General features: G+C 47.1%; 1 pseudogene; it reads left to right on the top strand.

Moving 5' to 3' along the window:
• Nucleotides 1–2,289: 2,289 nt before the first annotated feature.
• The window catches only part of LOC140913617 (potassium channel subfamily K member 9-like), a 33,917-nt pseudogene continuing 15,136 nt past the window's right edge, over nucleotides 2,290–21,070 (top strand).

The raw sequence follows: 21,070 nt of genomic DNA, 5'->3' as shown, positions 1-21,070 counted from the left end.
ATGTTCAAGGGGTCTATAATTAGCATTATTAGAATATTGCAACATACCTCGCAGCTTTATTAAGCTCACCAGTTCAGAGACTAATGGGCAGAAGAAAAAACTTTTTAAATCTAACAGATTTCTTGAGCAAAAGACAATTAATCCTGAAGTAGCTACAGAACAGCTATATGTCAGAAAATTAGAAGAAGAAATACTATGGCAAGAATGCCAGTTAGTGTCTTTACAAATGGGAGAGGCTATGACATTTCAAACAGAAATTGACTGGCAGGTTGCGAAGGTAATAGGTATGTATCGTCAGCACCAAGGTCATATACCCTAACACAGGGGTGGGCAAACTATGGCCCGCAAGCCTTTTTAAGCCAGCCTGCAAGCTCCCGCTGGGGAGCAGGGTCTGGGGCTTGCCTTGCTCCAGCACTCCAGCTGGGGCACAGGGTCAGGGTTCGCACCATGTGGCTCCCAGAAGCAGCTGCATGGCCCTGCTCTTACTCCTACATGCTCCAAAGGGAGCTGCAGGGGTGGTGCCTGCGGATGGGGCAGCGTGCAGAACCGCCTGGCCGTGCCTCTGTGTAGGAGCCGGAGAAGGGGCATGTCACTGCTTCCAGGAGCTGCTTGAGGTAAGTGCCACTCGGATCCTGCACCCCTGAGCCTCTCCCCACATCCCAACCCCAGCCCTAAGCACCCTCCTACACCACAAACTCCTCATCCCCAGCCCCAACCCAGAGCCTGCACCCCTTCCCACACCGCTGATCCCCCTCCTACCCTTCAAACCCCTTGGTCCCAGCCCAGAGCACCCTCCTACACCCCAAACTAATCCCGAGCCCCACCCCAGAGCCCGCACCCCCAACCAGAGCCCTCACCCCCTCCTGCACCCCAACCCCAATTTTGTGAGCATTCATGGCCCGCCATACAATTTCTATTCCCAGATGTGGCCCTCAGGCCAAAAAGTTTGCCCACCCCTGCCCTCACCACTCGTGTGGGTCACTCCTACAGAAGGAACAGAAAACATCTAAACAAAAATAAGGAACTTTGGTTCTCTTTTCTTGAGGACATCCAGAGTACAACAGACTTGGGCTAGTGGGGCTCGTGCTAGCACTCTAAAAATAGCAGTGTAAACAAGGCTTTGAAGTTGCAGCTCAGGCTGTGAAGGCTGGCTTCAGAGCCTGAGCTGTAGCCTGAGCCACAACTCAAAGTGCTGTCTATACAGCTACTTTTAGAGCTCCCTTTATATATTTCTTCTCTCTCTCTAACTGTACCTGTTTCCCTACCCCAATATATTTTACCTGGGAGGTTAGGGTGGGGGAGTAGATTAATCCTGAGAATGCAAGGCAGAGGTGAACAGTAGGTAAGGCAAATCTTGTACCTCCCATGAAGGCCCTTCCCCCAGACCGCCTGGCCAGTGGTTCGCTGCGTTTCATTCCATCATGCCTCAGGCAGACTTACCTTCATCGCACTGTCCATTGCTGCGCTGTGGGACACTTACCTTGAAGGATCCTGACATCTCCAGTGCCGCGCCTGTCCTGGGAGCGTGAGTATGCGAGTGTGAGTGTGGGAACCCTCCTCCCCCTTCGTTTGAGCTTAGCTATCAGGATAATAAACGTGCTGCTTTCTGCCGAACTCTGGTGGGTCATTAGTCCTCCCTAAGCTTACTAGCTGGCCCAATTTCAGGTAACAGTATTCATCTGAATGTTGTTGACCAATTTTGCTACCTTGGATCTACCATTACCAGCAATGTAGATCTTGATGCTGAGATCACTAGTAGCATCAGCAAAGCAACCAGAAGCTTTGGTCTTTTGCAAGATGGAGCCTGGAACAAACAAATTGTCAACTAAAGTGAAAATTCATATTTATAAGATGTGTTTTATCCACTCTTCTATATGACTCAGAAACATGGATGACTTACGCCAAACATACCAAAAGACTAAACAGTTTTCATATCAGATGCTTGTGCAAAATTCTTCAAATAAGACAGCAAGACAGGGTGACAAATGTGCAAGTGTTAAATCATGCTGATATATCATACATGGAACACTGATTAGTAAGAAAAGACTCAGGTGGCTTGGACATGTCAAGCGAATGCCGGATTAAAGGATCCTGAAGAATGTGCTGTACTCTGAAGCTCACAAAGGGTCTAGAAAGAGAGGCAGACCACTGCACAGATTTTGGATGATTTAGTATCCTTTGGAATCTCTTTGGAGGATTGGGAAAGGAGTTCAGATTGCCATTCTGGTTGGCAGAGCCAGCTTGTAGCTGGAGAGGCGCGCTGCGAGATGGACTGGATCAAGGTTCGTGATGACCGGCGTCAGAGGAGAAAATAATCTGCTGCTCGGATTTGGAACATTGCTAGTGCATGAGCGTGCCCTACCTGTGGACAGGACTGTCACTCGCACATCGGACTCAGCAGCCATCAAAGAAGTCATCGGTACATACACCGTGCTCTTTACAGAGCATGGTATCATTATTATTATACAAACTGATTACACTTTTTTCATCCTACTCTCTTCTCATCAGTTTTCCTTATTCTGGCTATATTATTTCTTGCTCCCAGCTCTCCAGAGAGAGAAGTGGCTTTCACTGGCCTGTCTTTATTAATGAAAAGAGCAGAAGCAACCTGGCTCTTCCCTCATGAGCTTCCTAAAGAGGCCTACATCTTGTCTTCTATTGGTCCCTCAGGCTGTCTTTCAGCTTCAAGATCCAATCCCATTACCTCATTCACATTAAAAGGTGGAACCCCTTCCTCACTCTCACAGCTGCCAGCTACTTGACCTTGATGGGGATGGATGCCAGGACCTTTTTCAAACCAGGGTCTCCATCTAAGTTCCCTCTAAGCTGTGCAGCCTTGCAGCTGCCTATTAAGCCCCAGACAGGGGCTAAGGGCTGCGGTGGGCAGAGATATCTCTCCGCCAGCATGGACGTGCCGTGGCACGGAGAGGTGCCTCTCCTGCAATGCGTACCTGTTGCGGCGGGGAGGGATGCCCCTCCTCGCTGGCCCCAGCACAGACCTGCCCCGGACTTGCCATGGCTGGGAGAGAGGAAGCCTCCCCTGGCTCAAGTCCGCCAGAGCTGTGGGGAGAGGAGCCTCTCCCTCAGTCGAGCCCAGCCCCACTGGAGCTGCCTCGACCTGGGGAGAGGCACCTCTCCCGCAGCCCCGAGCTGCTGTGGCGAGAGAGGGCTAAGGGGAAGTCCTCTCTCCTCACCACCATCCTGGGGAAGCCTGCACCCCAAACCCCTCATCCCTGGCTCCACCCAGAGCCCACACCTCAACCCTCTTCCCCAACCCTGAGCCCCCTCCAGCACCCCAATCCCCTCATCCATGACCCCCCACCGCTGAGCCTTCACCCCTAGCCGGAGCCCTCTTCTCCTGCACCCAACCCTCGGCCCCAGCCTTCAGCCCCCTCCCACACTCCAAAGCACTCATCCACAGCCCCACCCCAGAACCTGCACCCCCAGCCAGAGCCCTTACCTACTCCGCCGCACCCCAAACTTCTGCTCCAGCCCTGACCCCCTTCCCACACTCTGAATTCCTCGGCCCCACCCCCGTCGCATGAATTTTGTTATGTGCACCAATATGAAGGTGATGTGTGACACATATTGGTGCACATAACAAAATTCATTCCGCACATGGACATAAAAAATTAGAAGGAACACTGGTCTTCATGCTCTCTGATCTTAGAGTCAGGATATGCATAAATGTATGTGGTGCTCCAGACACTGGGTCACTGTATCAGACAAGTTTCTCTCTCTCTTCCCACCCCCCCCAGCCCCCAAATATACACACGCACACTCAATTTCCTCTCTTTTTGTCTCTTAGTTTCTTCACTTTTAACTTTCTTGAGAGACCCCCAGATTCTAGGAGCGTAAAACCTAGTTACTACTATAGTAATAACAATAATTAATAATAGTCACTGCTATTGGACAGCCTGTCATCCATTCAAAGCACTTCATTAACATTAAAGGCTAAATTCTCCCTTCAGTTATACCCTTGAAGGCCCTCTGAAGTTAATGGGGTTGTGTGGATGTAGCAGAGAGCAACTAATTAACTTGTACCTTTAGAGTGACATGTTCTATAGACTGTAAGTTCTTTCTGGCAAAGACTGTTAGGTGCTTTCAACAATTCACCTAATGTGGGGCTCAATCAGGCCCCTATTGAAGTCAATGGCAAAAAGCTCCCAGACTGCTGCGCTGGGCATCACAAAATGGGGAAGAGATGGCCAGCCCTCTGTGGAGATAGAGGTGGTTAGGGACTATTTAGAAAAGCTGGACGTGCACAAGTCCATGGGGCTGGACGAGTTGCATCCGAGAGTGCTGAAGGAATTGGCGGCTGTGATTGCAGAGCCATTGGCCATTATCGTTGAAAACTCGTGGCGAACCGGGGAAGTCCCGGATGACTGGAAAAAGGCTAATGTAGTGCCAATCTTTAAAAAAGGGAAGAAGGAGGATCCTGGGAACTACAGGCCAGTCAGCCTCACCTCAGTCCCTGGAAAAATCATGGAGCAGGTCCTCAAAGAATCAATCCTGAAGCACTTGCATGAGAGGAAAGTGATCAGGAACAGCCAGCATGGATTCACCAAGGGAAGGTCATGCCTGACTAATCTAATCGCCTTTTATGATGAGATTACTGGTTCTGTGGATGAAGGGAAAGCAGTGGATGTATTGTTTCTTGACTTTAGCAAAGCTTTTGACACGGTCTCCCACAGTATTCTTGTCAGCAAGTTAAGGAAGTATGGGCTGGATGAATGCACTACAAGGTGGGTAGAAAGCTGGCTAGATTGTCGGGCTCAACGGGTAGTGATCAATGGCTCCATATCTAGTTGGCAGCCGGTATCAAGTGGAGTACCCCAGGGGTCGGTCCTGGGGCCGGTTTTGTTCAATATCTTCATAAATGATCTGGAGGATGGTGTGGATTGCACTCTCAGCAAATTTGCGGATGATACTAAACTGGGAGGAGTGGTAGATACGCTGGAGGGGAGGGATAGGATACAGAAAGACCTAGACAAATTGGAGGATTGGGCCAAAAGAAATCTGATGAGGATCAATAAGGATAAGTGCAGGGTCCTGCACTTAGGACGAAAGAACCCAATGCACAGCTACAGACTAGGGACCGAATGGCTAGGCAGCAGTTCTGCGGAAAAGGACCTAGGGGTGACAGTGGACGAGAAGCTGGATATGAGTCAGCAGTGTGCCCTTGTTGCCAAGAAGGCCAATGGCATTTTGGGATGTATAAGTAGGGGCATAGCGAGCAGATCGAGGGACGTGATCGTCCCCCTCTATTCGACATTGGTGAGGCCTCAGCTGGAGTACTGTGTCCAGTTTTGGGCCCCACACTTCAAGAAGGATGTGGATAAATTGGAGAGAGTCCAGCGAAGGGCAACAAAAATGATTAGGGGACTGGAACACATGAGTTATGAGGAGAGGCTGAGGGAGCTGGGATTGTTTAGCCTGCAGAAGAGAAGAATGAGGGGGGATTTGATAGCTGCTTTCAACTACCTGAAAGGGGGTTCCAAAGAGGATGGCTCTAGACTGTTCTCAATGGTAGCAGATGACAGAACGAGGAGTAATAGTCTCAAGTTGCAGTGGGGGAGGTTTAGATTGGATATTAGGAAAAACTTTTTCACTAAGAGGGTGGTGAAACACTGGAATGCGTTACCTAGGGAGGTGGTAGAATCTCCTTCCTTGGAGGTTTTTAAGGTCAGGCTTGACAAAGCCCTGGCTGGGATGATTTAACTGGGAATTGGTCCTGCTTTGAGCAGGGGGTTGGACTAGATGACCTTCTGGGGTCCCTTCCAACCCTGATATTCTATGATTCTATGGACTTCAGTGATGCCAGGTCAGGCTCATATAGCACTATGTACTCTGAGAATGTGATATGAATCATAAATACTTACCAAACCACACACCATATCTCTCTGGCAGAAAGGGGACATATAATGATCACATCATATTGGCTTTATATAACACAACTATTTAGAGATGAAATGGAGAATATTGTATCCGACTGAAATTGCAATGGTAAGTTAAGGTCAGGAGAAAGCCATAAACTGGGATTTGGCCTGGATGCCAGTTAATAATAGGGGATGGTGTAATTATGAAAAGTGCCATGAGAACTTTAATCTCCTCTATGTTACATCTCATTGAGAAGATGGAACACTGGCTGCATAGGGCTCTCTAACATAGTGCTGAAGCTTTGTTTCCTATTAACTTACCAACACCATTTCCTGTAGCACCTATGTGTTCCTTGGATGTCTCCTAACCCAATACCAATCTGGCTTGACTTGTGAGATCTAAGAGGATCACAGCACAAGTTGGAATGACCATAAGACAATTTCCCAACAGCCCAGAGAACACATAATGTCTGATGTAAGAGCTGTGCAGAGCAGCAGGGAGATAACATTAGCATTCAAGAGTAGTGAAGTGATAGAGATTATACTGAACACTATTTCTTTCACTTTAATGTGCCCTAATTTCAGAAATGCAGTTTTGAAAAGTTTCCATCGGAGTTTTCCAGTGACATTACAGACCTCTTTAAAGAGCTACTGCATTTACCTGCATATTCAGACTTCACTTGTATTTCTCCCTCATCCCCTAGTGCCCCTCCATGCAGACATTTTCTAAGAACCGGGTGGCCGTGGTGAGGCCACTTCAGCTATCAGCAGCTGGGCTTTATTCACTGGTGTCAGAGGTTGGAGGAAGCCGTTTCCTGTTTTGATGGTATTCAATGCATTTAACAATAGGGGGAAAGAAAGCTGCATTAAGACTGCAGGATCTAAGCATGGGGAAATTGTTTTCAACATTACAACTCTGCACATCTCCCTGTTCTGCCCCTACCCTTGTCTCCATCTCCTGTTCCTAAGTCTAAAAGTGGGAGGCAGCGGTGGAGAGAAGAGGAGGAAGAGACAGTCAGGGCTTGGATAACAGGTACTTATAGATGTCTCTGCCATAAATGGCCTAAAGGCCTAAGCATCAAGTTTGAAATACTAGACTGCCTAAAATTACTGGTTCATCTCTCAGTCCTTCTTCCTTCTAAGTGAGCTATGCTAAGCTCCATGTGTGGGTCTTTCAGAGACTTGGTGCAGCAAGTTTCAATCATGCTTTCTGTGACAGTGGTGAAAACATTTTGTCTTGTCTACTAAGCAGTTAAATTGTTTTCAGCACCAGATGAAGGGGACCAGTAGCTGATAACCATTTTCAGCAATGGTCAGCTTACTGGAGTAGAAAGGACATTAGTGTAGGAAGTGCTTAGCCATTTCCCCTCAGTACAGAGTTCTTATCACCTTTCTTACTGCAGAGTCCTTAATCCCCTCGGATCTGTCTCAGTTCACAGAATGTCTTTATCCCTTCCCCCTCTCATTCTACTTCCCCATAACATATACTTGTATAGCATCTCTCACTTCAGTCCATGCAGGTTGTCCTCAGGGACTCTCCATCTAGGAATCCCACCTCACTTTCTGAAAAAGAGGGCTGTTCTCTGGGGCTAAGAGTTTGGGGTACAAGTGAGTAAAGAACAAGTTAATTAAAGTAAACAATATAGCTTCTACTGGAGCCATTCAACAACAGGAAACAGGTGTTTCTAGAAACCCAGAGAGTAATTTGAGTTTGTCACCTTCCCTCCCACTTCATTTCTGCACCCCCACCCCCCTGCCTGGCACTCCTGTACACGCACTGTCTTCAAACATGTAGAGAGCAGGAGCATACAAGGGCCCCTGCGGGTGCAGATTAGAAGTTGCAGACTCTTCAGCACCTGCACTGCAGAAATCTCAAGTGAGTCACCTCCATTTGTGGTAGCAGGTAACCCAGCCATTGTCAATCAACTCTGCAAAGCCTAAAGCACAACACTGTCAAAAACCAGTACTGGGACAAAACTGAGCTTGTAAATATAATTCCTTTACAAAGGCCTATAACCTTAAAGAACTTCAGAATCATCATAAATAAATCCTGCAGTTTTTAGCTACATTCCAGAATGATTTTGCCTTAAGGGCACAGCCATGAGGTGTTAAGATAGGGTTACAGTACTGCGGGAGAGGAACCTTCAAGTCTGAGTGTGCAGTGAGGGGAAATGTGCTTATGATGCCAACTGGGGTTGTTCTGAACTGGTTGGGACTGGGTTACAATGTCAATGCAAAAGAAAAAAGAATCGGAGGGTGCCAGGAATGAAATGGATTGGGGCATAGCATCAGGTACTAGGAGAATGTAAAGAATAAAACTATCTTAGACCCAGACTGCATTATGAAATCTACCGTGCTTAAATACAGTAATTGCCCAACCATGTTATATCACTGTCTGGACTTGCCTGTGTAGACAGAGCCAAAAAGTGTTATTATGTTCAGAAACTTATCTCTAGCTCTTTACCAGGGATGCCAGGAAAGAGTATTTAAAAAAACAACAACCTAGGCTCTTGTTAAGGCCCCATCTACACGAAATACAACATTGCCTGTAGCCAAGCCATGACATGCTCCTCTGATCCCAGTTCTTCAAACATGATTGAGTTGTGTTCACACAGAAGTTTTCACAACACAGCCACGTGTCAACTGAGTTTGTGTGTCCATACCTATCCTGCTTGATCACGCAAAGGACGATAACTAAACAGCAGCCACACCCCAAAACCGAGGCATTGGGTGTGGTAGGGCCAGGGGAGAGTGAGCAGCTTTGCCAAACGTAGGCCAACCTAACCTATCACACTTTCAGGGCTGTGGGCTAGGACTTGGTGGAACGAGAGAGCCAAATTCCCCTTCTCCTAGCCCTGGTTTGGGCAGGCGGTAAGGAATTTGGGATACACTGAACTAAAAAGAGGAGCTAGAGCAGCAGGACCTGATCACTAGGCCAGCTGACTAAACAGACAACCTTGCTCCAGGGAGCCAGAGATAGATCACAGCTGGTGGCAGTTGCCTATTAAGAATACCAAACTATCTCCCAGATTTACCAGCTGAGTCTGTGATAAAGACAGGACTCCAACTCAGCTAGCAACCTCTGGCTGCAGGGACACAGGGTGGGGCTCTGGGCATCAAATTATTTGTTTTTATGTTTATATTAAAATGCTTGTAAAATAGATAAGATGTATCATGATCAGTGGAACTGGAGTAAGAGGGACCATGTTGTGTGGAGAGACTGTTATTGCAGGGATACCGGGAAATCGGGGAATGCGAGTTGGGCTGGAAGCAATGCAGCCATATGGCCGGAGCAGTGCGCAGTGTTTAATAAAGCTCCACACGTTCAACTTAACTTGCATTCAGCTTCACACTTAGCTAGTGAAACGGGGGATTTTGCGGGTTTGGGTGCTGCTGTGTTGGAATAGCTGGAGATTTCAGAGTGAGCCAACCCACTGTTCATCGCACAGCAGCTGATCCCATGTCTCAGCTCCCCACTCCAGGCATTGTGACCTGTCCCCTTGCACACAAGGTTGCTGTGCCACTCTGGTTTGGCCTGGCTCCTCTAACAGGGGTGGCTGGGACAAATTTGAGCAAGTGGTGCTGTGAACCAATGAGCCGGGGCCAGGTTGAAATACCTGGTGCAAGGATGCGAGCCCAGCCAGCCCTTCAGGACATGAGCTGCTTGAAAAGGGACAGGGGGCTTTGTGGGTCAAAGCAGGACAGTCCCACAAAATCTGGGACTGTTGGGAGATCTGAAATAAGACCACCTTTTCTGATGGCCCCGTCTTCCTTGAAATTTTAGCTTGTGGCTTCCTACCTGTAGTGGATAGGAACTGGATAGTATCCTTTTAAAATAGTTTGGGAGCTCTCTAATGGACCTCTCTGATTTCTACTGCATAAACCCCCAGAACCTAACCGGGAAGAAGTGTGTATATAATATATACACACACAGTAGACATTGGCTGTTTATATATAGCTAGTAAACACGGTTATTTGGAACTCAACTATGTCCATGGGGTCTTTGCAGATTCTTAATGTTGTGCAGAGAGCAAGGACAATACTGCCTCATTCACTTTTCATGAGGCAGCTCATACTTTTATGGATCACTCCCACACGTTGCTAGCCATTTTGAAAGTCCTCAAATCTACTCAGGGTACAACACTGTGTGACTTTATTTAATTGCAATGCAGGGTCATGGCATGATATGAAAAGTTTGTGCAGCAAGAAAAGAAAGAAAGAAAACTGGTAAATCTCATGTGACAGAGATCTCAAGGCAGAGCTTGTGCTCACCAGTCCACCCTGTGGCAGAACGGATTCCAGCAAGGCCTGTCCTGGGCCTAATCTCCACAGCAGCAGGAATTTTTGGAAGACCAGTCCTGTTGCTGTTCCCCATCCACCCCTGTAAGGGAAACAATGATTCTAGGGAGATCTCTACTGGGCATGATCCCCACTTTGCAGGAATTCCAGGGAGACTTGTATTGGGCCCCAAGCATTAACAGCAGCTGGAACTCTACACATACAGCATCTCCAAAATCTGGCTTTGCCCGATGTTGGTGTTTGACCAAAGGCAGGCCCTGATATCTGTCATTAGACTCAGCTGACTTACATTATACTTATATACAATCCTTTGGTCTTTGGAAGGAATTAAATGGTACATTCTGCTCCAAGCTGAATGGAAAACCACTTGACCTTTGGAAAGGTGTCAGTTCCATAACACAGTGCTTTCAGCCAAAGACTGTGCTTTGAGACTGATTTGTCACTTAGGCATAGGTCTAGCGCAGAACTGCTAATCTCCTTCAGATTTAAGAGGCTGTTTGCTGCCAGGAGTTCTCTGCCAAAAGATAACATTATAATCCTGATAATCAGGTGCTCTGCGATGATAAAATGGCAGCTGCCTACACCTGTATGAAGAGTTTAATTCTGACAAGCTTGTTAAATACGGAAAAGCCATTTGTGCTGTTTCTTATGGAACAAAGCAGAGCCTTTTACTTAGAGGTATCTGAATGCAATGTCCAGTCCTAAACTAGAAATGGAGAAGATGCAACAGACTATGCCTTATCTCTTAAGGCTTATCACCAAGTGGGCAGGTTTCTAGCTGCAACGATGAATTGCTTATTGCATTATAAACTATTTATGAGGACTGCTGTCAGTTCTAAGAATGCCCTGTTTAGGCCTCTTTAAACTATAACTTTTAGTGGAGTGTGCAACCAGATAGCGACATGATTGGCTTTAAACAAGATTTGTGTCTACATACAACATAATTAAGGCTACGATTTAGTCACGTAGGTCACAGCAGTCACAGATTCTATGACTTTGCTGGACCTCTGTTACTTGTAGGGCTTCAGGAGGAAGCGGCAGGACTGCCCTGCAAAGGGGGCTGGCTGGAACAAGGACCCTGCAGCTCCAGTCCTGCAGCTTCTTCCGGGGGCTGCAGCTGGGCCGTGTGCCCCAGACCCATGGCATCCCAGGCTTGGTGGGGGATGCAGCTGGAGCCGCATGCCTCAGCCCCGTGGCTTCCACCAGGAGGTGCACCTGGGACCACGCACCCCTGCCCAGCATTGTCCAGGGCTTGGTAGGGGCTGCAGCTGGGGCCAAGCGCCCCAGTCCTTCGGTGTCCCGGGCTTGGCGGGGCCGCAGCTGGGGCCGCGCATCCCAGCCCCACGGCTTTCACCAGAGGCTGCAGCTGGGCCACACGCTCCACTTGCGGATTCCCAGTGGTGTGCCCACCCCTGCTGCAGCCGGGGCTTGGTAGGGGCTGCCGTCAGGCCGCACACTCCTGCCCCACAGCTTGGCCAGCTCTGGAACAAGGGCTGTGTCCCCCTCGTGGCTGCTCTTCCCACTGCGGCCACTGGAGTCGGGGCTGTGCCCCAGCCACTTTTACTAAAAATAACTGTGAAAAAAAAATCTTAGCCTTAAACATAATTAATATGTGATAATAGTGACTGCTATCTGTCACCCTTGCAAGAGGCTTAAGTTGCACATGGTCATCTTTCTAAAATAAATCTGTTGCTTTGCTGTTTTGATGGCACCTCTCTAACCATGCCTGTGTAACTGAGCTAGGAAATCTTCAAAGCTCTATGTACAACAGGACATCCCAGAGAGCATTGCTCCATGTCTCACTGATGCCATGCTGTGCTTTTCCTCGGACACTCTATCCCCTGCTGAGGCAGTATGGAAAAACGCAGCAGATTTGCTCAAAATGCACAAGTTTTGGGACTAATGAAGGTAACCTTCTGGTAACTCTGCATGCGGTTCTCCCTGTGACGTGTTCGGTCACAGAGACCCCCTTGGGACTGCCACCTGATTTGCTGAGACTACCTCTGAGCCAGTTCTCTCTGCCAGCTTGGGACTTCAGAACCCTGTCTGGGCGAGTCAGACATGCTAGCCTGCTGCAAACGAAGACCTAGGTCTGAATCACGTCTCCCAAAGCTGCAGGCTTTAAGTAAAAAACACTTAGCAGGTACTCCTGTCTCCAACACCCAGATACCCAGTTCCCAGTGGGGTCCAAACCCCAAATAAATCCGTTTTATTCTGTATAAAGCTTATGCAGGGTAAACTCAAATTGTCCTCCCTCTATAACACTGATAAAGAGATACACAGCTGTTTGCTCCCCCAGGTATTAGTCACTAACTCTGGGTTCAATAATAAGCAAAAAGTGATTTTATTAAGTATAAGAAGTAGGATTTAAGTGGTTCCAAGTAATGACAGAACAAAGTAAATTACCAAGCAAAATAAAACAAAACCATGCAAGTCTAAGCCTAATACAGTAGGAAACTAAATGCACGTAAATCTCACCCTCAGAGATGTTCCAATAAGCTTCTTTCACAGACTAGACTCCTTCCTAGTCTGGGTCCAGCAATCGCTCACACCCCCATAGTTACTGTCCTTTGTTCCAGTTTCTTTCAGGCATCTCTTTGGGGTGGAGAGGCTATCTTTTGAGCCAGCTGAAGACAAAATGGAAGGGCTTCCAGGGCCTTTTATATTCTCTCTCTTGTGGGTGGAAACCCCTTTGTTCTTCTGTGCAAAGTCACAACAACAAGATAGAGTTTGTAGCTACCTGGGCAAGTCACATGTCTATGAATGATTCAGCTTTTTACATGTTAGTTTGAACATTCCCAGGAAGGCTCAGATGTGGATTGGCATCTCCTAAAGTCCATTGTTGGTTAAGTGTTTCTTGATAGGACTATTCTCAGTAAGTGCCCATTCTCAAGAAGCTGACCAAATGCTTCACTGAGGCTACTTAGAATCAAACACATTGAGATACAAGTACATAGCCAATATTCATAACTTCAAATACAAATATGATACACACAGACAGCATAATCATAACCAGCAAACTACAACCTTTCCATAGACACCCCACTTGACGTCCTCTGTACAAGACCTGGTGCAGCCACAGGACCATGGTTGCAACAGTGATTTTTACAGTCACAGTTCATGTCAATAATATCAAACTCCCTATCTCTTGGGTGATGTCTAAAAGTGGTGGGGGGGAAGCTCACAGCTTCTTCTCCTATTGTTGCAAGGCAGTGATCCTCCAGGAAATGGCTTTTTTCCTCTCCCTTGCCAGGGCTGCTGGACCTCTCTTTACTCTGCTCCTTTCCCCAGCAGAATGCCTGAGGTGGAACTTTCCTATCCCAGTACTGCTCCAGCTGCTCTCTCGACTGCATGTAGTTGGATGTCCTTTTCCATAACTGCTTTGATTTTCATCACTTTCACTGATGAAACTGGGAGACAGTGCAGCATGTTAATGGATTCAGTGTCCTGATACCCACCCACCAACTTGCTGCTCAGAGCACCAGCTTACATCAGTAATCATCCTGGATAATATCTGGTCTCTGCCTGGTAGTACTGGAGACATGTGCTGCAATCTCTTTGGAGCACTAAGAAGGGACTTTGCCATGACTGTCTCTAGGGGTTGTGGTCCTATTGCACTATTACGGGTGGACACAGGTGTACTGTTGGAATCACTCCACTCCATAAACCACAGTGAGTAGCTCTTTTTCTATTTGGGCATACCCCTGTTCAGTCTCTGGCAGGGTTCTGCTGGCATAAACAACTGGCTGCTCCTGCAAAAAAGCTACATCCAGTTCTTTCTCCAGCGCATCACGCTAGATTGTCAGTAATTCTCCTGGCTGGTTGTACTTCAGGACAGGGGCATCTGTTATCATTTGTTTCAGTGCATCAAATGCTTACTGTTGGGAACCTGCCCAGTCCCAATCAGAATCCTGACTTGTGAGCTGACATATGGGTTCCACTACTGCCACCAGGTGTGGATAGAACTGGGACAAAAAAAATGTATCATTCCTACAAAGCGCTGTAACCCTTTCACATCCACTAGAGCTGGCATGTCTCTGACTGCCTTGATCTTGCTGGGATCTGCTTTTACTCCATGGGACTAGATGTCCAATGTATGTCACCGGACACGCTTTGAGTTGCATTTTTTTCTGGGCTGAATTTTATGTTGTTGTCCCTGCATTGCTGTAGAAAAGCCTGTAGTTTCATCATGATCTTATTTAGCTTCTGTATCATATCCCCATTCTGGTGCAGATAGCAATCACCTGCAATTATGCTCCCACGCAGTCCTTCTAGCACTTGGGTGAGTCTTCTCCAGAACATCTTTTTTGCTGGGCTTATGCCCATTGGCGTGCGCAACCATCTACAGTGACCAAATGGTGTTACAAAGACTGTCAGTATGCTGAACTCTTTATCCAGGCGTGTGCACCAAAACCTGTTCCTCATCTCACAGACCGTAAAGATTCTGGTATTGGAGAGTTATACCAAAATATCATCAATTGTGGGCAGCAATTCAATGCCTGGTTTTGGGTCTATGCATATGTGTAATTTGCCTAATGGCTTCTTTGCCATTGCCAGGCTGCTTACCCAGGCTCTACTGGCCTCCACAGATGCTAGGATACCCCAGTTCTGCAGACTTTCAAGCTCTTTGCGCGATAGAAAATTTCAGTGGCACTTCATAATCCTTCTTGGGAAGCACAAAGGTTCCACTGGGAGGTCTACTTCAAGTCGCAGCTTTCCCTTAAGACACCATTGCCTTTGAAAACATTCCCATATGCATTTAAAATTGTCTTAATTGTCCATGGGACTCCTCCTTTTGCTTCTTGCACTGCAGCTATAAAATGCTGATGCTGCACCCTGATCAAAACCACAGTTGTATGACCCCAGGAGAGATCTGTGGTGCTTCCCTCCACTGCCATAAACTTCAGTTGGTACCATCTGTTATTTTTCAGGTTAGTTACTCTGAGGTCACATTTTCCTATGGGCTGCATTATGCTCTCAATGTATATTATTAACTTGTACCTGCTCTTTGTAATGGGTACGTTTGATGGGGTCCCCAGGGTGTAACCTGGACTGTGGGACCACTGAGCTCTCCAAACCCACCAACCTCTCACATGGTGATACTGATGTCAAGCTACAAACTTCTGACAGGCCCCGCACTTACACAGGCAGGGACACACCCCACTGAGTCACATGAGTAATCTCCCAGCAACTCATGAACCATCAATTCCCCCCAGCTCCCAAGTCTTGAACCCCTGAACTGTATCATCTTGCACTGGTCAGAAGCCTGGCCAGTGTAAGCTCATTACCCAGTTTGCCACTACTTCATAGGAAAATGGACACGCACCAGCCTTTGTAAGCTGATCTGAGATTCCCCAGAACAATTCTTGATGTCTGATTTTGCAAAAGAATAAATGGACACAAATCAGACATCAAGAATTGTAATATTCAAAAACCAGTAGGGCAGCACTTCAATCTCCCTGGACACTCAATAACAGACTTAAAAGTGGCCATTCTTCAACAACAACAAAAACTTAAACAGACTTCAACGAGAAACTGAATAACTAGAATTAATTTGCAAACTGGACACCATCAAATTAGGCCTGAATAAAGACTGGGAGTGGCTGGGTCACTACAAAAAATAAATTTTCCCTATGTTGATACTCAGACCTTCTTGCCAGCTGTTGGGAATGGGCCACATCCACCATGATTGAATTGGCCTCATTAGCACTGACCCCCAACTTGGTAAGGCAACTCCCATCTTTTCATGTGCTGTATATTTATACCTGCCTACTTTTTTTTCACTCCATGCATCTCATGAAGTGAGTTATAGCCCATGAAAGCTTATGCCCAAATACATTTGTTAGTTTCTAAGGTGCCACAAGGACTTCAGGGTATTAATGTTCAACAGATCAAGACTTAAAATGATGATACCTCACACAAGGCATACTTTGTACAAAACATCTCAATTTTATGACAGTGATGAATATGGGGGTTCCAGGGTGCTTACATTGAGGTACAGCGTGTCACAGTGCATTTGACTCCAATTCACCCCAAGGAATCACATTGCAGGAGGCCCTGCTATCCAGCTGAAATCACACCATAGTTGCATGCACCGAGATTGGTGTTGTCCTTGTTGTTTCCTGTCCTGACCACCTAAACCTGATATGATGATGAGTCACCACTGTCTGATGTGCCTTTTCTGGCTGAATCTTTTTGAGAGCTGGTTCTGCTCTTGTACACTCTGCTAAAATGGTTTAATTTGCCACATTCCTTGCGATGCTGTCATAGTGTGGGGTACTTCTCCTTTACCTGCTGTCTCCCACAATAAATGCATCTCACTCTGGATATGGAACCCTGGCCACCTGCTCTCCTTTGCTGGTATCTCCCTCTATGTACTCCTGGGGGTGTTCTATCACCTAGGGCTTTCTTGTCTAAGCATTTGTCTAATGTGACACCACCTTCTCAGAGCAGCCGCACCCGAGGGTGGTGATCCCAAGTGCCAGACTATCCGGTCCGGAATTGAGAAGACTCTCAAGTTCCCAAAATTGCATGTAGCAGCCAGTGTGTGTAAGGCAGTAACATAAGGGGTCTTTCCCCACCCCTTCAGATTGGTCTCTAGTGAAAAGCCTGTGTCACTCCAGTTTCATTCTGCTTTGGTGAGCAATACGCCCCCAGGGCTCCTAGAACTGTACTACTGTGAGGCAGGGGTGAGTTTCACAGTGCTGCAGACTTCTCTGCCTTGTTCCCCAGTGAGGCCAAACAACAATTTTACATTCTTGCTATGTCATCCTGCATGGCCAGGCCCGCGAACAGCTCAAATTCCTCCTTCTGCTGGTCCATCACTGGGCTAGGTTTCTGTTTGCAAAATCCAGGGCTCCGGGGACTTCATATAGAGTTCCCTGGCTCCCACTGACAGGTGCTGCACTGCAAATGAACTCACTGTTCAGATGCTGCCACCATGTTTGTGTGAGCCTGAATGCAAGGGAAGCTGAACAAATGGCACTTTATCAAACCCTGACCATCGTCCTGTCCAGGTGGCTGAATTGCTTCCAGACAGCCCCTGTTTCCACTGGTGTCCTCTCAATAATAGTCCCTCCAATAAACATGGGCCTTCTGGCTCTAGTTCCACTGATCATGATACACCACCCAGAGCCTTCCACACTCCAGGGGTAGCATGCACCTGACCCTCACACCGGCCGGGCCTCCCATGCAGCAGAGGTAAGACTTCTCTGGCTTTACCAATTTGAAATGTTGGAGGTATGTTATTTAGTCAGACTGTTGTAGTCAGCTTTAAGCCTTTGATTGGAAAGCCTCCATTAGCAAAGCCCAGGAGCTGCTGACACTGGAAGTACCACTGCAGCTGCCTGAATGACGATGCAATAAAGAGAGGAAGAAATTGTTCCAGCGGAAGATGCTGAATTTGCTGGAGATTTTTATGTCCCACACGTGGATGAAACATGGCAGAGTTGTCCCAAAATAGATTTGCTTATTGCTCTGGATGCCTGAATTAGATTTGTAGATGCAAAACTTCTCTACTGTTACAAGGTGCTGTTTTTGGCAAGAAAGATTTTGTCATGTTCTCCCTTTATCTATTCTCTTTTGTTTTCCTCCTGCTTTCTTCTGTCTCTCCCCTCCCCTCTTTCCTGTCTCTTCCGTAAGGGAGCCTCGATCAATTTTTCACATAGTACCCACACCTGAACCACTTTCACTTTGACTTAGCATGGTGTCTACACATACACATACCCCGCCCCTCCCCCCCCATGCATTACAGCTGCAGGTGCCACTGCTCTTCTGTACTGTTTCCTTTCCTTATCTTCGCTCATCCCATCTTCCCTCCTCCCAGATTCATAGATATTAAGGTCAGAAGGGACCATTATGATCATCTAGTCTGACCTCCTGCACAAAGCAGGCCACCGAATCTCACCCACCCTCTCCTGCAATAAACCTCTCACCTATGTCTGAGCTACTGAAGTCCTCAAATCATGGTTTAAAGACTTCAAGGAGCAGAGAATCCTCCAGCAAGTGACCTGTCTCTCTCTCTCTCTCTCTCTCTCTCCCCCTCACCCATCCATCACCCCCTTCTTTCCTAATAGTCTTTCTTTGCTGCATTCTCTGTCTTGTCTCTTTCCATTCCCCTCTGATGCTTTTTCCTAACTGTGAAGCAAAGAGGAAATGAGAACTCCCTTTAGTCTCTCTTCTGGGCAAGTGTTCTTTAATGGAGCAAAATGTAATACTTGTCACTGATTGTCCCTCAGGTTTAGAGTCAGTTCATGTAGCCATGTTGGAGAGCCTGTGACTGAATAAATGTAGCTGAATGAGACTGAATTTCTCTTATCCCAGAAAAAGGTGCTCACTTCCTCTGAGGGTGGGAAGGGGTGACTACCAGGAGAGCAGGGTGGAGGAGTGACTGAATGAGCAAGACAAGTGAATCTCTTTTTTTACTCAAAAAGAAAATAGTCCTTCTATTGGGTTAAGAAGCAGTGGGGCCCACTGGAGGAGAACTGTACAGATGCCTGTGAGTGACTGAACATTATTATTGTTTATATGACAGTAGCTTCTAGAAACCCCAGTAAGGATTGAGGTCCCATTGTGCTCGGTGCTGTACAAACATATATAAAAGATGGTCTGTGCTCAACGAGCTTACAATCTATGTGGAGACTAAATTCATTTCTTACATGAACATTACAGTCCTGAGTGAAAGGCTGAAATGCTTTCTTGGAGCAGGCTGGGGAAATCCCTCTGTGTGTCTGGTGTGGAATGAAAGTCCCATCTCTCTGGGTGACAAAAGATTTCTCTCACTTTTCTCAGCTACGTATTTTGCTGTTGATCATAAACTAGAAAACAAACCCAATGTTTCAGGGGCCGTACAAACTACAGCTTGTTCTCAGATGATCTTGTTGCAGGATGCAAGCCTCTGGCTGATTGACTAGCTGTAAAAATAAACACAGTCGGGGGGTGGGGTGGGGGGGAGAGAGACTGCAGGGTGCTGAAGGAGGAGTAGAAGCTGCAGCAGCTGGTGTTTTCTTTGCTGTTTCTTTTCAGGGGATCTAGGCAGGTTGGAGGTGCAAGTGATTAATGTAGAAATGATAACACCTCCCTGCCCCCTCATGGAGGAAAGGCAACTCCTTGTGTATCACTGTTCTTCAAACTCTTCCCATTCCAAACTTAAAACATCCCATCCCCTCTGATGCAATACTGTGGGGACTGACAGCACATCTGTGTGTATTAACTGTGTGGTTTTCATATATGCTGGGGGTTTATTCTGGAAGTTTTACAGGGTTGCACACATATTCTCTGAGACTTCCCTCTTGGATTTGTCTAGTCCCAGGGCACATACTATATCGCTTGTCTGCAACTGATTCTTTTCTAGTTGGTTCCATACCAGATGCTCTAGAATAGGGGACATACTGGAGGCACATCTGGAGCACACTGCACTCCATTGATCCCTGCCTCCATAATGGCTCCTATGCTGCTCTAGAATGAGCCACAGATCCGAGACTCCTTATTTCTGTGGGAGCGATTTGCCTTGGTCTTGCCGTTTTTGTGCAGGAGACAAAAATCCAGTAGACACAGAGAGGCAAGGGCAGGCATTTAGTTTCCAAGGCTCATGAACTAAAGAGGGATGGCAGAAGGTCCGTACGCTAACTTATAGACAAAGGTTTCCCACACGTGATAGCTAAAGTCCTGAGGTGAAGGAGCCTGGTTGTCATCTTTCTCAAGCGGGGCTGATAAGAGGCAGAAATTAAAGTCTGTAGATGTTTCTGTATAAAGGCAATAAAATCTTCCTGTTTACTCAGTTGTTCATTTATTTAGAGAGCAGGACAGGTTCACTCTGGGGACTGGTGATGGAATAGGGAGCCTTTAACATCTAGGCCACTGGTTGTAATCCAGAAAAGGTTAGCAGTGGCAGAAAATTGATTCTTCACTATATGACAGATGATTGGTAGCCTTTGTGGAAAATCGAAGGTTCACAGGGTGATTTCTAGAGGGCAGGTGGCCATGTCACACAGTCACCATCAAGGATACATCTTTTGGCTGGCAGTCTCTACAGAAAAGGACAGACGGACTGGTCAGAGGGAACACCCCCCCCAGAAGGTAGAGGCACGTCGGCAGGGCTGTATCGAGATGCTGACGCTGCTGCTTTACCTGCTCTGAGCACAAATAAAGGATTTCAGTCTCCAGGACGGTCAGCCTGGCACTTGCTACTTTTCAGCACGGAATCTGAATGTCCTTTCCACACTGTCGTACAAGCCTGGATGCAGTAAAAAGGCGCTGTTATTTTTACTGTGGATGCTGGTGTGTACGCTACTCACTCTGTGTGATATATGCATGCATAATTTTGACAAGGCCCTGATTTACAGAAGCACAGATCATGCCATTTTGTGAAGGGAGGTGTGGATGTTCCCAGCATGTATCAATGTAGGTTTGTTTCTCTTTGTCTGCTGGAGCAAGGGGAGAGGAGGGCTGCTAAAGACTGCGTGAGTCACGAACACACTGGAAGCTTCTTTAGTTTTACTGTGCAAGGCTGGTTCCTGCCAAGACAAGTGCTGGCACACCCTGCAGCAAAAAGCGGGGTGGGGGTGGGGGGGGAGAGACAAACAGAACAGCACTGGCTAGCCCTCTGCATTTTAAAGTGATGGCCCTGTGGGGTCTAAGAGGTCTGTGTGCAACAACTGTGTGTTGCCAAGAGTGTCTCTATAGATGTATGTCTGCAAGAGGGCATGTTTTTCTGTGCCCTTGACTTCACCTGTTAAAAAGGTGTGTTTTTTAATCTTACAGTTGCTGGTTACTCTGAGCTATTGTGTGGCAAAAATCATAGTGAAGAACAGGCAATTTAGTTTTTTTCTGTGAGGTAAATTAGGTGAGGTCATCCCCTATACCCCTGCCTAGGGCTGACCTTGCCTAATTTC

Source organism: Lepidochelys kempii, chromosome 6, assembly GCF_965140265.1.
Source record: "Lepidochelys kempii isolate rLepKem1 chromosome 6, rLepKem1.hap2, whole genome shotgun sequence".
NCBI lineage: Eukaryota > Metazoa > Chordata > Testudines > Cheloniidae > Lepidochelys > Lepidochelys kempii.
This window is presented reverse-complemented; position numbering and strand designations above follow the sequence as displayed.